The following is a 19,774-nucleotide window of genomic DNA, read 5'->3' on the forward strand; positions in this document are numbered from 1 at the left end:
AAGATAAACATATATATGCCATCGTAAATAGGGAAACAATTAAGGTGATATGAAAGTAAATTTACAACAGTGTTGCATCGAGAAATCGCTCAGCGGTCCTTCGAGTGCTGTAACCTGCAAAAGACCCTGGGTGACAAAGGAGGACCGGTGTGGTTCCGGCCTAGGGCTCTCCGATGCCTAAGTTAGATCTCTCTGAGCAAACAGATGAGTGAATAGTAGAATTCAAGATGGATGATGAGATAGAATACCTTCCCTTTTATAGCAGGGGGTGGCGATGTGGAGAGTCCCAGTTGATGTGAGATGTCTTTGATAGCTGATAGAGTCCCTCAATAGCAGGGTTTGCTCTTAGTAGGTCATCTTCCGGTTAGACGTCGTATCTTGATGGACTTGGTGTCTTGGATGGATAGACTGTGGATAGGTTCTGGGTGTTTGAGTCCGTTGTGGGTACGTTGATTGATAAGCGGTGGCCTAGAGTCCTGGAGGTAGTGCACGTCTTGCAGTTGGAGGCGGCGGTGCTCTGATCTTGTCCGCGGTGCTTTAGCGCACGTCTGTCCACGTGCACAGGGGTCCACGCCAAAGGGGGAGCTAGCCCAAGGGAGAGTTCGCCCAAGGGGGAGCTTGGCGAACTCTCCCAAATGGGGGAGCTCGCCCAAGGGGGAGTTCGCCCAAGGGGGAGCTCTCCCAAATGGGGGAACTCGCCCAAGGGGGTGTTCACCCTGCCATGTCTAGTCTCACCACATGGCGGTCTTCGATTGGTCAGCTTTATTTGGGGTTCATCATTTGCCCCCCACTCTCTTGGAACAGAGTGTTCAAGAGAGTAGCTTTTTTCATTCGGTGGTCAACGGACCTTGGTGGCATTGCGCCTTGGCGATCGACGGACCTTGGTGGCATTACGCCTTGGTGGTCTATAGACTTTGGTGGCATTGCACCTCGGTGGTCTACGGACCTTGGTGGCCAATGGGCCTTGGTGGCATTACGCCTTGGTGGTCTACGGACCTTGGTGGCATTCCGCCTTGGTGGTCTACAGACCTTGGTGGCATTGCGCCTTAGTACTCGATCCTTGGTATTCGAACCATCTCGAACTTCTCTGACTCTGCCTCAAAACCTCGAAGTCGCATCAGATATGACATCTCGTACTTCCCCCCCCTTTTTTTTTGTATTGACTCGAATTGGTCTTTGGTCACAGACACATCTTTGCTCGACCTCGGACCTCAATCCTCGAACCTCGAATCTCAAACCTTTACGAACTCTGACCTCGGACCTCTGACCTCGGACCTCATCCATGCCCAGCTTGTGGGGCTGCTGGCTTCGAACCTTGAACCTCGAGCCTTATCTATGTCCATAGCCTGTCCTCTATGGCCCTTGGCTGTGGCTTTTTTTTTTTTTTTGTCGAATTGGTCCTCGGCCATAGACACGTCCTTACCTTGACCTCGGCCCCTCGCGAGCTTCGACCTCGGGCCTCGAACCTCGAACCCTTGTGAACTTTGACCTCGGACCTCGAACCTCATCCTTGGAACTCGTCCATGTCCATGGCCTGTCGCCTCCTTGTGCTGCGCTTGTGTCTTGATCTTTGGTTGCTTTGATTTTGTGTCCAAGACTGTGGCCCGGGCTACACCCTGGGTTCACGCCTATTTTGATCCATGTCTATTCGATACGCTCCTACTCGGTCCATTCCTATTCTGGCTCGATCCTCTCCTCCTTGGGCATCCTTCGATCCGCTTCGATCCGCTCCCGCTTGGGAGTCCTTCGATCCGCTTTGATTCGCTCCCGCTTGGGAGTCCTTCGATCCGCTCTCGTCGTCGATCCGCACCTACTTGGGAGTCCTTCGATCTGCTCCTATTCGTACTTGGTATGTATATTCCCCCTTTTTTTTTGTTTTTTTATTTTTTATTTTTTCACTCTTTCTTCTCTCTCTTCTATCTCCTACCTTTGCTCTCACTCAAGAGTCCGCGCCTATGGCCTTTTGGGCGTGGACCCTTGGCTACTTCCTTTTTTTTTTTTTTCTTCTTCCTTTGATCTCCTTGCCTAAGGGGTTGACACCCATAGGCCATGGTCTCTTTGTCGTGGCCTCTTGGCCTTTTTGTTTTTTTTTCCCTCTTTCTCTCTTAAGAGTCGACGCCCATTGATGGCGCCCTCGTTCGATCTGCGCCCATTGATGCCCCTTCGATAGACACCTGGTGACGCCCATTTGATCTTGATCCGAGCCCTTTGATGCCCATTGGATCTGATCCGCGTCCAGTGACATTGGTTCTATTCGATCCACGCCTGTGACCCTCATTTGATTTGATCTGCGCTTGGTACGCTCGTTCGATTCGATCCGTACCCATCTCCTTTGGTCCATGCCTGTCTTCTCTAGTATATTAAATATTTGCTCTCCCTTGGTCTTTGGCCATAGACACATCTTTACTTGAACCTTGACCTCGACTTCTCGGGGACCTTGGACCTCAAACCTCGTCCTTGGACCTCGACCTCGAACCTCGAACCTCGCCCATGTCCATGGCCTGTTGCCTATGGCCCTTGGCCATGGCTTTTTTTTCTTTTTTTTTTTGTACCTTTCCTCATGAGCTTGCTTGTTGGTCGTTGCAGCTTGCTTTCCACTCTCCTGGGTCGGTGGCTTGACGTTAGGGAAGTACCGCCCAAGTAAGTAGTCTTCCTTTCCGATGTTGTTCCTAATCCCTCGTATGTGGCCGATAGGCCTTGGTAGTCGTTCAACCTTGATGGCCTTGCGCCTTGATAGTTCTCGGTCTTTGTTAGTCTGCGGACCTTGGTGGCATTGCGCCTTGGTGGTCTGCGGACCTTGGTGGCATTGCGCCTCGGTGGTCTATGGACCTTGGTGGCATTGTGCCTCAGTGGTCTACGGACCTTGGTGGCATTGAGCCTTGGTGGTCTATGGACCCTAGTGGAATTGAGCCTTGGTAGTCTACGGACCTTGGTGTAGTGGAAGCGATCCGATTGATGGGTAGGAGTAGACGAATTTATCTCAATATAAAGTTTCAAATTATCCTTGAAAACTGTAATTGTAATGTGACTCACTGTGTACTGTGGCTGACAGCCGACTATGCTACTGCTACTTCTGCTCCTCTTACTGGTAGTACTTCTTCAGGTGCTCTGAGTTTCAGGTACGGTCCACCTTCTTGCCCCCTGAAGTTTTTAAGCAGTATGTCCCCGAACGTATCTGCTTGGAAACTATGTACTTCCCTTCCTTCCGTGGCTGCGATTCACTTGCCTTCCTTAGGACTAGGTCTCCCTGGTGGAATAGTCTTTCTCTAACTCTGGCATTGTAGTACTTGACAGTGCATTGCTGGTATGCTACGTTCTTTAGGAGTGCTTTCTCACGAACCTCATCCAGGAAGTCTAGGTTTGCTCGGAGTCCATCGTCGTAGGTACGCTCGTTGAATTATAGTACCTTTTGGGACATGGCGAGGACCTCTACTGGTGTCAGTGCCTCTGTACCGTACGCTAGGCGAAATGGGCTTTCTCCTGTGGGTATCCTTACTGTGGTTCGGTATGCCCACAAGACACTCGGTAATTCCTCGACCTACTTCCCTTTGGCTCCTTCTAGCCTTTTCTTGATTCCATCTAGCAACATTCTGTTCGTCACCTCCACCTGACCATTGACCTATGGGTAGGCTACCGATACAGGTCAATAGTCAATGTTGTAGCTCTGGCAGAATGCTCTAAATTTGGGGTTGTTGAACTGTTTCCCATTGTTTGAGACTAGTATCCTCGGTGCCCCGAACTTGTAGATGACATTGTCTCTAACAAACTTCTCCATTTCATTCTTTGTTATTTTGGCCAATGGCTTCACCTCGACCCATTTGGTGAAGTAGTCTATGGCGACCACCAAGTACTTGCGGTTCGCAGATGCTGCGGTGAAGTCGCCTAGGATGTCCACCCCCCACATGGCAAAGGGAATGGGGTTGAGGATTGATGTTAGTTTGGTGGTGGGTAGATGGGGTACTAGGGCAAACAACTGACATTGCTCGCACTTCTTGGCGTACTGTATTGCTTCCTCTTACATTCGTGGCCAGTAGAGCCCCTGGTGGAGGACTTTGTAGGCTAGGGCTCGTCCCCCCATTTGGCTTCCGCAAATCCCTTCATAGACCTCTGCCAGGGCGTACTCGGCTCCCTTGGGTCCCAGGCACCGGAGTAGTGGTGCTGTGACCCCCCTCTTGTATAGTACTCCATCCAGGATGGTGTACTTTGTAGCTCTCATCCTTATCTTCCTTGCCTCGACCTTATTTTTTGGTAAGGCGTCGTTCTGTAGGTAGTTGAGTATAGGGTCCATTCAGCTAGGCCCTTCCTCAATCTGATTGACCTGTTTCTCTTGATACGTTGCCTCATGTAAGATCTCAACGTAGACTACACTGGCCAAGTTCCGGAGTTCATCGTTGGCTAGCTTTGATAGGGTATCGGCAGTGGCATTCTCGATCCTGGGGACTCGAACCATCTTGAACTTCACGAACCCCTCGACCAACGCTCGGGCGCGTGCTAGGTATGACGCCATTTGCTCGTCCTTTACCTCATACTCTCCATTCACTTGGTTCACTATAAGCTGGGAGTCACTCCGGATGGATAGCTGTGTTACTTGGATGGCCTTAGCTATCCGAAGTCCAGCTAGTAGTGCTTTGTACTTTGCTTCATTGTTGGATGCTTGAAAGGTGAATCGAAGAGCATACTAGATCTGAAATCCCTCGGGGCTAGTCAGTATGAAGCCAGCCCCACTTCTTGTTGCATTGCTCAAGCCATCCACGAGCATCCCCCACGATCCTGCTCCTCTGATTCTTTTGCTTCTGGTTCGACCTAAAATAGGGTGCATTCGGTGACGAAGTCCGCCAAAGCTTGGCCTTTGATGGCCGCTCGTGGTTGGAATCTGATGTCATGCCCACTCAACTCTACCGCCCAGGCTATCAGTCGTCCGAAGATGTCTGGCTTATGGAGTATCTTCTTTAGTGGTAGGTCAGTGAGTACTGTGATAGTGTGGGCCTGAAAATATGGTTTTAGCTTCCTAGCCGCGATCACCAATGCATAGGCGACCTTCTCAATCCTTATGTACCTGGTCTCTGCATCAATCAGAACATGACTAATGTAATAAATAGGTCTCTGTATCTTACCCTCCTCTCTCAACAGTACCACGCTCACCACGACAAGGGTCGTCGCCAAGTAGATCTACAATTCTTCGTTGGGCTCTGGGCTCCCGAGCAGCGGTGGACTCTCGAGGTACACCTTTAGCTCTTTAAACGCCTTCTGACACTCCTTTGTCCATGCAAAGTCTTTAGGACTTTGGAGGTTCTTTAATGTTTTGAAGAATGGTAGACACCTATCTCCCGAGCGTGACACGAACCTCGAAAGAGCGACGATCCTTCCATTTAGCCTTTATATTTCCCTGACCGTCCGAGGTGGTGCCATCTCTTGGATGGCCTTGATCTTGGATGGGTTAGCTTCTATTCCCCGTACTGAGACCATGAACCCCAGGAATTTCCCTGATGTTTCTCCGAATGCACACTTCGTCGGATTTAGTTTTATCTGGTTCCTTCTCAGCACAGTGAATGCTTCTTCCAGGTCGGTCAGGTGTTGGTGGACTCAGAAGCTTTTCACGAGCATGTCATCCACGTACACTTCCATGTTGCCCCCGATCTGTTCCTCGAACTTCCTGTTGACCATCCTCTGGTAGGTGGCCCCTGCATTCTTTAGCCCGAACGGCATGACGCTGTAGCAGTAGTTCTCCTTGTCCATTCGGAAGGCAGTGTAAGACTCATCATCCTCGTGTATGAGGATTTGGTTGTAGCCTAAGTAGGCATCCATGAAACTCAGCATCTCATATCCTGCGGTGGCATCGATCAATAAGTCGATCCTGGGTAGTGGGTACTCGTCCTTTGGGCACGCCTTGTTCAAGTCAGTGTAGTCAACACACATTCGCCACTTCCCATTCGGCTTGGGTACCATGACCACGTTTGCGAGCTAGGTAGGGAACTTCTCTTCTCCGATGAATCCTGCTCGACTCAACTTCTCGACCTCTTCCTTGATAGCCGCCTGTCGGTCGAGGGAAAAATTCTGTCTCTTCTGCTGGACGGGCTTCCTGGTAGTGTCTATGTACAGTCTGTGCTCTGCTATGGACCTGGGTATGCCTGGCATGTCTGCAATCGACCATGCGAAGACATCCATGTTGCTCTGGAGGGGTCATCCCTGCTGAGTGGCCATGGGAGAAGGTCCTCTACTGGCCTCCCTCTCTTCTCTGTGAGTTCATCCCTCTGGTCACTGACCAGGTTCTGTATGCTCAATGTCATCCCCCGTGTGTTGCCATTATTCTTCTTCATGAAGGTGGCATAGCATTCTCTAGCCTTCTTCTGGTCACCTTGGACTTCACCCACTCAATTGTCAGTGGGGAACTTCATCTTCAGGTGGAGTAGAGATACGACACCTCTAAGGGCTATCAGAGATGGTCGCCCTAAGAGGCCGTTGAATGACACCACAGACCTGACGACCATGAAGTTTACCATGATGGTCACCTATTGAGGGTGCTCTCCAAAGGTGACGGGTAGCTCTATGATGCCTCTGATGGAGGCAGTGGCACCCTAGATCCATGGAGGTAGGTTGGCTTTGGCTTGAGTTGATCGTCTCCAAACTTGAACTGTCAATAGGTTTTTAGGGAGAGTACGTCTACTGATGCTCCTGTATCTACCAACACCCTGTGTATAGGTCGGTTGGCTACCTCCACCTGTACCACCAGGGCATCCTCATGTGGGAAGTTTAGTCCTTCCAAGTCTGCATCCGAGAAGGAAATCACCGTCTCCGTCTTTGCCATCTTGCTTGGCTTCTCTGCTACCCCCACAAACCTGGCATGGGCTTTGGCCTTCCTAGTGGGCTCTTGCTCCAGTCCTCCAAGTATGGTGAGGATGGGGGCTCCCTTGGTGCCACTAGGCTCGGCGGCATCCCTCCGCTCCTCTGGGCGATCTCTCTCTTGGTCCGTCCTTCTTTCTTCCCTTCTGGGTTCTTCTCTTTCTCGGTCACGACCTCTATCTCCTTGGCCCGAACGGCCGTCACGCCTTCCTTTTATGTATTTGTTCAAGCTTCCTGCTCTCACAAGGTTTTCTATCTCTCTCTTCAGTTGGTAGCAATCCTCTGTGTCATGCCCATTGTTCTTATGGAAGAGATAATATTTGTTAGGGTTCCGCTTCTCAGGTCATGCTAGCATAGGTCGTGGCCATCGGATTAGGTCACAGTCTTGGATCTGCATAAGGATTTGGGACCTGGTAGTGTTCAGGGGTGTGAATTCTGGACTGCTTGCTCGTTCACTCCTCTCTGGGTGACGATCTCCCCTTCCTGTGGTGTGGTTGCCCTTGTCTTACCGACGCTCAGTCCTCGACTTCTTACTTTCTTTGCAATCATCCGTCACCGACCTCTTGTTGTCCTGGGGCTTGGCTTCAATCGCCTTCTTTTGTGCTTGTACTATCTTTGCCATGTTGGCAAATTGGTTGCATCGCTCTAGGAGTTCCTTCATGGTCTTGGTTTCATATCGTGCTAGGTCCTTGATCAGTTCCATGTCTCGGATACCTCCAGCTGAGGCAGCATGTTGGGTCTGGTCGTCTAGGTCTCTGACTTTTAAGGACTCCTTGGTGAACCTGCTGACATATTCTCTGAGGGACTCCTTAGGGTTTTGGATCACATTCAGTAGATTGACCGTGGTCTTCTTTTGCTTGACGCTGATCTAAAAGCGGGTAACAAATTGCTCGCACAGCTCTGCAAATGAACCTATCGACCTCGGCCGTAGTCTGAAGAACCATGAAGTCGCTGCACCTTTAAGGGATGCAGGGAATGCTCGACAGGATACCACGTCCGATCCACCATATAGGGTCATCATCCAGTTGAAGTAGTTGATATGGTCATTGGGGTCCGTGGTTCCACTGTAGAGTTCAAAGGTGGGTAACCTGAACCTAGATGGGAGCATGGCTGACATGATCTCCTTTATGAATGGATGTTGTCCAGGGATCGAGTGTGTCTCGCCCTTGGTTTACTTTTTCAGCCCTTCCAGCTTCTCATCCAACTCCCGGAGTCTCTTATCCAGCTCCTCGTCTCGCGATGGTCTCTCACGCCTGGGTGGTCGCTCACTGTGACCTCGTTCTCTTCCTCTCCTTGAAGTCTCCTCCTGCCTTGAGTGTTGGCAGGATGGTGAAGGGTCACGCCGTGATGAGCCTTGACATGAACGTGAGGGGCTATCATCCCCATCGGAGTGGCTCTGCCTTGGTGCGTAACTCCCCCCTAGCCAACCTTGGAATACTGATCTCCTGATCGAGCCCTCTGAACTTGGTGCCATAGTTCGGTGTGAAGGTGTTCTCCCACGATCTGACTGCACTGGGAGGTCTGCTGTCCTCCTTGGAAGTTGGGATGGCTCTCCCTGCTATCTAGTGTGCCTCTCGGACTTGTCACCCCTGGGAGGTGACCTCCTAGGGTTCTCCTCCTGTCTACGACGATGGTTCACCGCTCTCTGCCTTAGGTACTCGCAGAAGAGTCTTTGGTCGTCGAGGATCTGACACTGCAGGTCATTGATCTAACCCACAGTTGCTGGTGCATTGGCGTCAGGTACTACCTCCACCACCACTTCGTTGTTGGGTTCGACTGCTACAACTTGATTGTCGGTTGGGACCTCCCTCTCTAGAGAGACATGATCTGTGGCCCTACGACGTGAACTCTCTGGAGGAGGAGATCCATTCCCCTCCCTCGCAGCATTGTTGGTGGAGGGAGCAGCCTTCTTGCCTCGCGATGCCATGGTTGAACAGATATGGAAACTTGCTAGTAGAGGTAGTGGCTAGCATCGTTCCCACAGACGGCGCCAGTCTGTTGCGTCAAAAAATTGCTCAGCGGTCCTTTGAGTGCCATAACCTGCAAAAGACCTTGGGTGACGAAGGAGAACTGATGTGGTTTCGGCCAAGGGCTCTCCGATGCCTATGTCAGATCTCTCTAAGCAAATAGATAAGTGAATAATAGAATTCAAGATGGATGATGAGATAGAATACCTTCCCTTTTATAGCAAGGGATGGCGATGTGGAGAGTCCCAGTTGATGTGAGATGTCTTTGATAGCTGATAGAGTCCCTGAATAGCAGGGTTTGCTCTTGGCAGGTCATCTTCCGGTTAGACGTCGTATCTTGATAGACTTGGTGTCTTGGATGGATAGACTGTGGATAGGTTCTGGGTGTTTGAGTCCGTTGTGGGTACATTGACTAATAGGCGGTGGCCTAGAGTCCTGGAGGTAGTGCACGTCTTGCAGTTGGAGGCGGCAGTGCTCTGATCTTGTCCGCGGTGCTTCAGCGCACGTCTGTCCACGTGCACAAGGGTCCACGCCAAAGGGAGAGTTCACCCAAGGGGGAGCTCTCCCAAATGGAGGAGCTCGCCCAAGGGAGAGCTTGCCCAAGGGGGAGCTCGCCCAAGGGGCTGTTCACCCTGCCATGTCTGGTCTCGCTACGTGGCGGTCTCCGATTGGTCAGCTTTATTTGGGGTTCATCAAACAGCCATAAATGCAAAGATAACATAGACTTAGGGGTTATGCCATCATAAATAGGGAAACAATTAAGGTGAAGAAGGTTTCAGTTGCAGGTTAAGGTTCTTCAAGAATAAACTAAGGGAAACGATTTGGGGAAGATGAGGGCAATTTGATCAATTTCCCTCTTAACTTTAACGTTGTTCGTCATAAACTAACGGAATGGGGGCATGTTTTAACGTTTGTGAACCTCAGGGGTGGCAGAATTTTCAAAAACTTGGGGGGTATGATTATACTTTTGTGATACCTTAGGGGTGGTATGTGTAAATTTCCCAAAATATAAAGTTTTTTTTTTTTTTTTTGTTAAAGTTAAATGGTAAAAAAATGTTTTTCAAATAATGTAAAAATGACTTATCATTATGCCATTTCTTATACATTTTTTAAGTACAAATGTGAAATGATAAGATTTTTTACCGTCGTTAAAAGAAGATAACGTTATATTAAAAGAGCATACAAGTAGTTACAACTTCATTTTCAGTAACTTTGATTACAAGATTACAACAAGATTTTCCATTTTTCCTTTCTTTAAATGGGAACTAATGTTCAACAATTATCTATTCTAGTTTGACATAGGGAAGTGTTATACATGTTCCCTTGCCGATGAAGGGAATTTTTGCCTCTAGCGGTTTGTTTTGAAAAATTTGGTACTAATCCTGATTACATGATTATATCATGAATTGGACTTTTCTCCTATAATTTTCAATTATTTAAAATATTATTTAATTAATTTTCAAACCTTATGTTGATGTGTGGTAAAACTTGATCGCATTAAAGTTTGACTAGTGTGACCATTTTGGCAAAATGAACAACAAGTATTAAGTCAACCAAAATATCATATGATGGTTATGAGCATCAATGTAAGAATACTTTCATTTGCTATCATAGCCCATTTAAATCTCTCTTTAATTTTAAAGTGTGTTTATTTATTGGGCAAGAGATCTCCGCTTGGTCGCATGGCCTCTACACCAATGTCTGGACCAATGGGAGAGTACGCTTTAGTATCCATCCAGGGGGCAAGGTCATCATTTCATGGTGTCCTTTGAGAGGGCGTAGCAACCGCCACCAAGCAGGGATCTTTTTCCCTTATTTTTTAAATACTTAAGTGAATCCTCCCATATACCCCTTTAGTTAACAACCATATGTGAATCCTTTTGGCTTTGTTTGGTTGTCTGGGGAATGCAAATATTTTTCATGTAAAGTGAAATTTATTTTACAAGGGATTTTTTTAAGTGTTTGGTTTCCAGTGAAATCTATTTTACATGGAGAAGAAATTTCTCTTGTAAATTGATATTGCATTTTTTATTTCCAGACAAAAATTGAAAGTAAAATCAAAACCCGAGCTCTACCTCGCGGCGTGTTCTCTCAATTGAAATATTTAAAAATTTTTAAACCTCACAACTCTAATTCTTTCTTTGAGAAGCTCAGAAGCTCTGAGTAAATCATCCTCTCTCTATCTCTCTCTCTCAGAAGCTTGAAAATTCTCTAAGCAAGGTCAACCTCTATGAAGCCGTTGGTTTTCTCTCTTTGTGAAGCTCGGAAGCTACTTTGAGCAAGATCGAAAGGTCAGCAACTTTTCTCTAATCCGGTATAGATCATTTGCATTTTCATGATTTGAATCTAAATAGAATGAAACGATTTCAATGAGTGAAAAAACCCTAGGTTCCCCCTCCATTGTCGTCTCTTTTCTTTATTAATTTTTTTTTTTACGTTCCATACTTAGGGTTTCCTGTTTCTCTACTCAATAGAGAGGAAGTGAGAGACGCATATCAAAATCTCTCTCTCTCTCAGGAGATTAATCTCTACATTACAAATGTCCCACTCATTTTCACCAAAACACCAATACTTAATTGAAGAACAAAAAAAATCCAACATTTTCTACATTAAGCCACTATTGTCCAACATGATCTGGTAGTACAAAAAAAAAAAAAAATGTAACCCAAAACGTTGTAGAACCAAACACTACAAGAAAAGGGTCAATTATCATGGTCGTTTTACCACGGGAAACATATATCGTAGATCTAGAGTTACGACAATTTTTTTTTCTCTCATATAAAATTTAGATTATACTATATAATATTTTCCTTGACATATGATTTATTTTTTAAGCGACGGTAAATGTCTGTCGTATAAATTATATCTATAATGATGATATAATATATTTGGCATTAAAAATCAGAACCTATAGTGAGGATTTTACCGTCATAACCAAATACTATGTCACTCTAACAGGATCGCAGTGGTCAGGGAAGGTGAGCAGTACCTCCTTTAGCATTTGGTAAAAATGTCTTATAAATCATTTTTAGGGATGTGAGGGTGATATGGCTTTGATGCAGGGGTAAGAGTCTTTTTCGAGAGATATACCGATATCTGTCCGTGTCTTATTGTCATCATTGCCTGTGGGTGACAAAATTCAGTTTTCACACTCACCACTATAAATAGTTAGCACTAACCCATTACATTAACAACCTGAGAAAATTAAAGTGTTATTTAACAGGGTAGACCAAAGCAATGCAGTTCGTGTGCAACGAAGATCGTAAAGAAAGGATTCTGCTTCCACAATCATGGATTCAGGTACGCCAATCACAGCTCCGTAATTATGTTTGTATGCTCATTAATCTCCATTAATATTTTCACATTAATATTTTTATCAATGGTATCAGAGACAAACAAGGAGATGATGGACTGCATTTTTTTTATGTGCTTCGCTAAATCAATTAACTAAAAAAGAAAATATTTTCCCGCGATCAGCCATGGCCGTACAAACATTGTCTGTTGATTTCAAATTAATCAATACCTGATTTTTCCTCTCTAAGTATTGTACCAGTTTCACCGGGGTTTTTGAAGAATGCGGTGGACTGTTTTGGCCACTGCAAAGTAAAAAATGGTTTGCAGTCATGGCTGCAACAGTGATAGTGATGTTGTATATAGTATCTTAGATATATTCAAACTCTTTCTTTGATTTTTTTAAATTCAAATACACAATATAAATTCCAAATATAATATATATACAGCACCCAATATCACAATGATGTAAGCTTTCCATAAGGTAGGCTAGCATAGTTCCAATTTTATTTCAATAAAACTAGCTTAGTAGTGTTGCTAGGGGTTACCTTAATGGTATGAGTCAAGTTTTCATGTATGTGTTGGATTTATGTGTCCATCAAACCTGGTTCGGTCCGGTTTACTGTGTATTGAACCTTTATAAATTATGGTTTAATATTATCACATGCAATATAAACTTTTTGAGCATTATGTGTCCATAAATATTACTTAAAATGGTAGTCATGACTAGGGTTTGGGCTGGGCACCCTTATCATATGGTCGTCGCATTGGGTATGCCTAGACATGTGATGTCAAGGTACGAATGCGAGTACTCACATGTTTGATGTGTATATTGGCGAAGAATCTACTTTGTCGATTCCCTCATGTGTTCTTGCCAGATGTAGGATGGGATAGATATGAGTCACCAAGACCCTGTCAGTGCAAAATGTGACCGTGTTCTTTGGTTCATCAATGACTGAGACTCAAGTGAGTCAAAGTCGGTGTTCTGGGAATGCGCAAACATTTTGTGAGTGAAGGAGTTACTTAACATGGTCACCACTGCCTAATTGGGAAACACCAAGCTTGAGGTTGTCTGTGAATGGTCGGATCAGAATCTAGATCCAATGCCATTTTGAAAATGGTTTTTGCAAAACCTATTTTACATAAAATGATAGATTATATGTAGTTATTTAATTAAAATGTTTTATCGAGTTTTGGGCCCGATCATAGACACCCACTCTTATATGGACATATACTATAGAATGGGGTTCAGTAGTACTAGTGTACATGCCCTAGATTCCATAACGATGGTGTTGATTAGTGGTGGGTTGGTACGTAATAATTAATTATTATGTGAGGGTATAAATGGAATTTGTTATATTATTAATTATTTAATTTATTGGATATGGTGCTTTTTTATTTATACACTAGATATTAAATAAATAATTAATTAACTATTCCCTATTAGATTCTGCTTCTTCACCAATTAGAAGCCCATCAGGTTTAAACAGGTTCAAGCTAATGAGGAGAGAGAGTGTCAGACTCTCACAGGGACTTTCCAATCAGGGTTTTAGAAACCCTGTCTTTATAAACACCTAAAAACGTAGAGGGGGGGAGTGCTCCACATTTTTGGCAGTGCCCCCTCCCATGCTTTTGGCTCTCCCTCTCTCTCTTGTGATCTCTTCTCTCTCCTTATTCTTGCTCTCTAGTCTTTGAGAGTTAGGGTTTTAGAAACCTAGATTTGTGTTTGAAGAATTAAAGAGACTCTTGGATTGGCTTGGAGAATCTTGGCTGCACCATTGGAGGTTCAGATCTAATTACCTGACGTGTTTGTTGGAGGAAGAACCACTGTCTATTGGAGGAGCAACACTTGAGGCTCATCAGGTTAGCAAGTTCTTGTTAATTCCTCTTATTTTTTATTATTGATTATTCATGGGATGCGAAAGAAACCCGAATTGATCTCTTTTCATTGCGCATTCAGGTATGGGATGGATCCCTCTTTCCATGGGATGAAAAAAAGATGGAATTTCTCTGTCTTTGGGATTCCATAATTTTATGGGACAAGAAAGAGAAGGACTGGGCATTGGTTTTTCATGCCAAACCCTAATAGGGTAACAATAGGGCACCCATGGGCCACAATGGGAAACCCTAAAATTTAAATAGGGTGCCCTAGGGTAAGTTTGGGGCGCCTTAGGGCAACCCAAACTTTGCAATATTTGTGAGCTCAGCTTGATACATGAGTACAATGATCCCATAGACCATAGCTTAACCTACAGTGTGGTATCAGAGCCACCTTTCTTACCCATTGATATCATATAATTAAGTTTTTGATGTAATTATCATGTTTGGGATGCAAGTTGTTTAGATTCTTTATTGAATTGTTGAAGATGCATATGGGTAGTTATTTGGTCATTGTAACAACCTTCCCATGTGCACATGGGTAGTTACAAGGTTGTTAGATTTTAGCAACTTACCCATGTGAGTTGGTTATGATTGACCATTGATTTGAAAATTCTAGTTTTTCCAATTAATGAAAAATTGTATCCATGAAAGAGAAGAAATTTTTTTTTTAAATTATTATTAATGGATGTGGGGGTGGAGCACACGCTGCCAACCATCCCCGCACTCCCCTGCCCTGCCCATAACCCATGCCCGCTGCCAACTTGGGGTGCAAACAGCAGCCAGCACACAAGCTGTGTGCCCGACCTGTGTGCAGGCTACTACCTGCGGCCTGTGCGCCTAGCACGTGTGACAACTGGCTACAGCAAGCCACAAATAGCACCACGTGAACACGCAGTCTTCCTAGTTCGGGCTGTGGGTGTTGCCCGCGGGTTGTGCCCGAGTGCAGTTTGCAGAATTTTTTTTTGCAGTGTTTTTCCCACTAGTTTTAAAAAAAAAAAAAAAAACAAATTTTTTACATAACAGAATTTTATTTGTTTTGTTTTTGGAGGAAGAAGATGGGTGAAGAGATTCTTCTCTCCACCCACTTGGTGATTTTAATTGGTTATGGGCTTGGATACATGTTATCACATGTGATGTGGTGGTTCAATAGTTGAAATCTAGTCTCTTGTTTACTTGATTTTATGCTGCCCATACATGATGTTACATAATTATGTGATTATGGGATAGGCTTTCTGATAAAATGGATGGCGAATTTATGTATGTGATGCATTGGGATTATGGATGGATGTGATGATTCTCTCTCTCTCTCTCTCTCTCTCTCTCTCTCTCTCTCTCCCCCTTTATTTTTGATAAACAAATGTACTCCATCCCATGGGCAGCCCAAAATGGTGGGTTGGTTTCTCCATGGGGGTTCCTTTATATTTGAAAGAAAAGTGTTTAGACTTTTTCCTAGGCTTCAAATATAATTTTTTAGAGGAGTTAAGACTCCCAGGACATGTTGATGATGATCCACATGTGGTGCTCAAAGCTTATGGAGATGCAAATCATCAAATTTTAAGATATGATCGGGGTGTGACATTTAGCACATCCATGGCATGATTGATGCACCCATAATTCATAGAATGTTATTAGTTTTATTTTTATTAGGAGGATTTTTTAAATAGCTTCTAATAAAAATGCCGTTATCCCATAATCACTTATAATTAATGTTGATTAATTATGTTATTTGATTCCATCCATGATATGTATTTGAGAATTGATTGTTATCTCCCTTTGATGACAATACATGTATGATATGGATTAGTCTAAGTTAGTAGACATGTCCATGGCCTCCTATTGAAGGTAAATGTAGAGGTTGTGTGATATGACCCCGCATACGTCGATAGGACATTGCTAGGCTCATTATCACATGGTCATTTATATTTATCTCTATCTAGATATGCTAGGATATGGATAGTGAGAGGGCACTGCAACAGTGGGCCATCTTTCATGAGTCCATGATTCTAACGAATGCAATAGGTGTATGCATGACTTGGGTGTATGTCAGTCGACGGGATCTGGACATGACACCCAGGTGACCGAAAATATTAGAAGCCCATGAGGCGGACAAATTAGTCCACACTACCATAGTGTGTATAATGACTCTCGACAGGGTATGTTATGCATGCAAAGGTTGTAGGTATCCAATTCATTTTTGGGTCATGAGGGAGACCTAAATTATGAGAGACCATTGATGTGTATGCTCAAATTTTTACCAATGGTTATTAATATGCGTGTGTTTTTACTTATACATGTATAAATTCTAATTCAATGGCTGCCGTTAATTTCAACCTATTAGCACTTATTAGCGAATACAAATTAAATGGTACAAACTATGTTGATTGGTACCGGAGCATTAAATTGCTCTTGACTGCAAAAGGTCTTTACATGGTTCTTGATGAATAAGTTCCTCCTCAACCCGATCCAAATGATTTTAAGGCATATGAGGAGATGCAGGATTTCCTTAAGAGGGACTCCAAGGCATCAATTTACATCCTAAGATCATTGGAAAAGTCAGTATTGGACTCAGTCAAGGATATACGTATCTCAGGGGGTAAAATGGATAAGTTTGCTGAATTGTTCAACAGGCAACTGACACACGCACACTCTGATGTAGTGAGTCAGATCCATAACTACAAGATATCCCAAGGGACTCCAGTGATAGACCATGTCATAAAAATGATTAATCTATTTAAAAAATTGGAATCCATGGGCACCAGGTTTGATCTGTGGTATAAGACTGTTGTGATCTTGACATCACTCACTTATGCCTATGCATCCTTTAAGATGTCTTACAAGATGTCAGATAAGGAACTGGAGCTCACCGAGCTTGCTAATGCACTGGTAGAAGCAGAAACCCCTTTGAAAAAGGATAAGACTGAAGTTCATGCTACTGATGTGCAACCTTCTTCAAATGGGAAGAAGAAGAAAAAGGGAAATAAGGGTAAAACACTAAAACCCAAGGGTGGGAAGTTTGGCAATAAGAAAGCTAAAGGCACATGCTTCAATTGCAAGAAGGAGGGTCACTGGAAAAAAAAAACTGTCGTGCATTCCTGGTCACTGTGAAAGACAAGAAGTCAGATGACACAGAGGCTGCTAAAGAAGGTACATGTGATGTTTACGTTCTTTATGAGTCTAATCTGTCCTTTGAACCGACCAATTATTCTTGGTAGGTGGATAGTGGTTCCATTGTTCACATTTATAATGTATTGCAGGGGTTCAAGGAGACAAGGAAACTGAAAAGAAATAAGGTGCGTCTTCGGATGGGCATTGGAGCTAAAGCCATGGCGATGGCTGTTGGAACTTTTACTTTAATTTTTAGTTCTATTAATTTGGTTTTAAAGGTTTGTTACTATCTACCCTCTTTTAAGAGGAAGATTATTTCAGTTTCAAAACTTATTTTGGACGGATATAGTTTTTCCTTTAATTCTAAATTAGTTATTTGTTTTAATAATTCCTTTGTGGCATCTGGATATTTGTAAAGTGGATTGTATTTTCTAGTTTGCCTATTAAAATGAATGTTGTTTCGAATGTTGATTTGAAACGTAAAGCAGTTCCAGTAAACTCAAAGTATCTGTGGCATCTGAGTTTAGGTCACATTAACTTAGACCGAATCAGTAGATTGGTAAGGAATGGGCCTTTAGAGAGTCTGAGGGTGGAACCATTCCCTACCTGTGAGGCATGCCTTCAGGGTAAGATGACTAAGAAACCCTTTACCGATAAAGGTACTAGAGCCACAGATCTGTTAGAGTTGATACATACTGATGTGTGTGGACCCATAAATATACAAGCAAGGTATGGATTTGAGTATTTCATAACATTCACTGATGACTACTTTAGATATGGTTATATCTACTTAATGCATAGAAAATCGGAGGCCTTTGATAAATTCAAAGAATTCCAAGCCGAGGTCAAAAGACTGCTCGAAAATGCATCAAGTTCTTACGATCAGATCGTGGAGGGGAGTATCTGTTGGATGAATTTAAGGAATCTCACTTTACAAGAGATAGTTAATCAATTAACTAATCCAGGAACACCACAATAAAATGGTGTATCCGAATGACGCAGTCGGACTTTATTGAATAGGGTCTGGACGATGATTGCTTATAGTGAACTAGCTCTTTCTTTCTCGGGGTTCACCTTAGAAATGGCTATCCATATCTTAAATAGGGTTCCAACTAAGTCAGTAGCTAAGACACCCTTTGAGTTGTGGAAAGGGCATAACCCCAACATACAACATCTTAGGGTATGGGGTTGCATAACACATGTATGAAAGCAACAGACAGACAAGTTAGAATCCAGGACTTCGAGAAGTTTTTTCTTAGGCTATCCTAAAGGAACGATATGTTACTATTTCTATTACCTGGTTGACCAAAAGATCATTGTTAGCAAACATGTGACATTTTTTGAGGAAGAAATGTTGACCGAGAAGTCTAAACCTGTAGTCATTGAGGAGTTATTGGATAACTCAAAAACTTCACTTCTAGAAGTGAGACCAATCGACATACCCACTGAAAATCAAATACCTCAAGAACATCAACTTAGTGGGAGGACTATTAGACCACCCACCAGGTTTACTCTTCTCACCGAAGAAGAGAAAAGAGTGGAAGAGTTCTACATGGTGTTGGTTGAATCGGATGATGATCCGATAACATACTCTGAGGCTCTTCAGGATGTTGATGCCATTAGGTAGCTTGAGGCAATACGCTCTGAAATCGATTCGATGCACTCCAACAAGGTTTGGACTCTAGTTAATCCACCACTTGGCATTAAGCCGATTGGATGTAAATGGATCTTCATGAGGAAAAAGGGCATGGATGGAAAGGTCAAAAGATTCAAAGCGAGATTGGTGGCAAAGGGCTATACCCAGAAAGAGGGTATAAATTATGAGGACCTTTTCACCAGTGGTGATATGAAGTCCATCAGGATTTTATTTGCAACCGCCACATACTTTGATTATGAGATCTGGCAGATGGATGTGCAAACTGCATTTCTAAATGGATTTCTTCAAGAAGAAATTTACATGCAACAACCAGAGGGGTTCTCTTCCTTAGAGGAAGAAAGAAAAGTGTGCAAATTGCAGAGATCCATCTATGGACTGAAGCAGGCTTCCAGGAGCTGGAACATCAAGTTTGATTAATTAACCAAGTCTTTTGATTTTGATCAAAACATGGATGAACCATGTGTTTACAAGAAGATCAGTGGGAGTGCAGTATGTTTTCTTGTTTTATACGTAGATGATATATTGCTGATGGGTAACGATGTAGGGTTTCTTTTATCGGTTAAACAATGATTATCCATAACTTTCTCGATGAAAGACCTTGGTGAAGCTAGTTATATCCTTGGGATCAAACTCATAAGAGATTGCCAGAAACTGATCCTAGGCTTGTCACAGGCTACCTATATAGATAAAGTCCTGGTCAGATTTAGCATGGAGAACTCTAAACGGGGAAATGTCCTTTTTCGACATGGAGTCAGTCTTTCCAGATCTCAATGCCCTCAGTCTCAGACGGATATTAAAGAGATGAAGAAGATTTCCTATGCCTCTGTAATAGGGAGTCTTATGTACGATATGTTGTGTACAAGGTCGGACATTTTCTATGCAGTAGGTATTGTGAGTCGTTACCAGTCTAACCCTGGATGAGAGTATTGGACTACTATCAAGAATATCCTCAAGTACCTGAGAAGGACTAAGGATTATTTCTTGGTTTTTGGATTTGATCAGTTGTCAGTTCTGGGTTACACAGACTCAGATT

The sequence above is a fragment of the Telopea speciosissima genome, chromosome 5, assembly GCF_018873765.1.
Source record: "Telopea speciosissima isolate NSW1024214 ecotype Mountain lineage chromosome 5, Tspe_v1, whole genome shotgun sequence".
Taxonomy (NCBI): domain Eukaryota; kingdom Viridiplantae; phylum Streptophyta; class Magnoliopsida; order Proteales; family Proteaceae; genus Telopea; species Telopea speciosissima.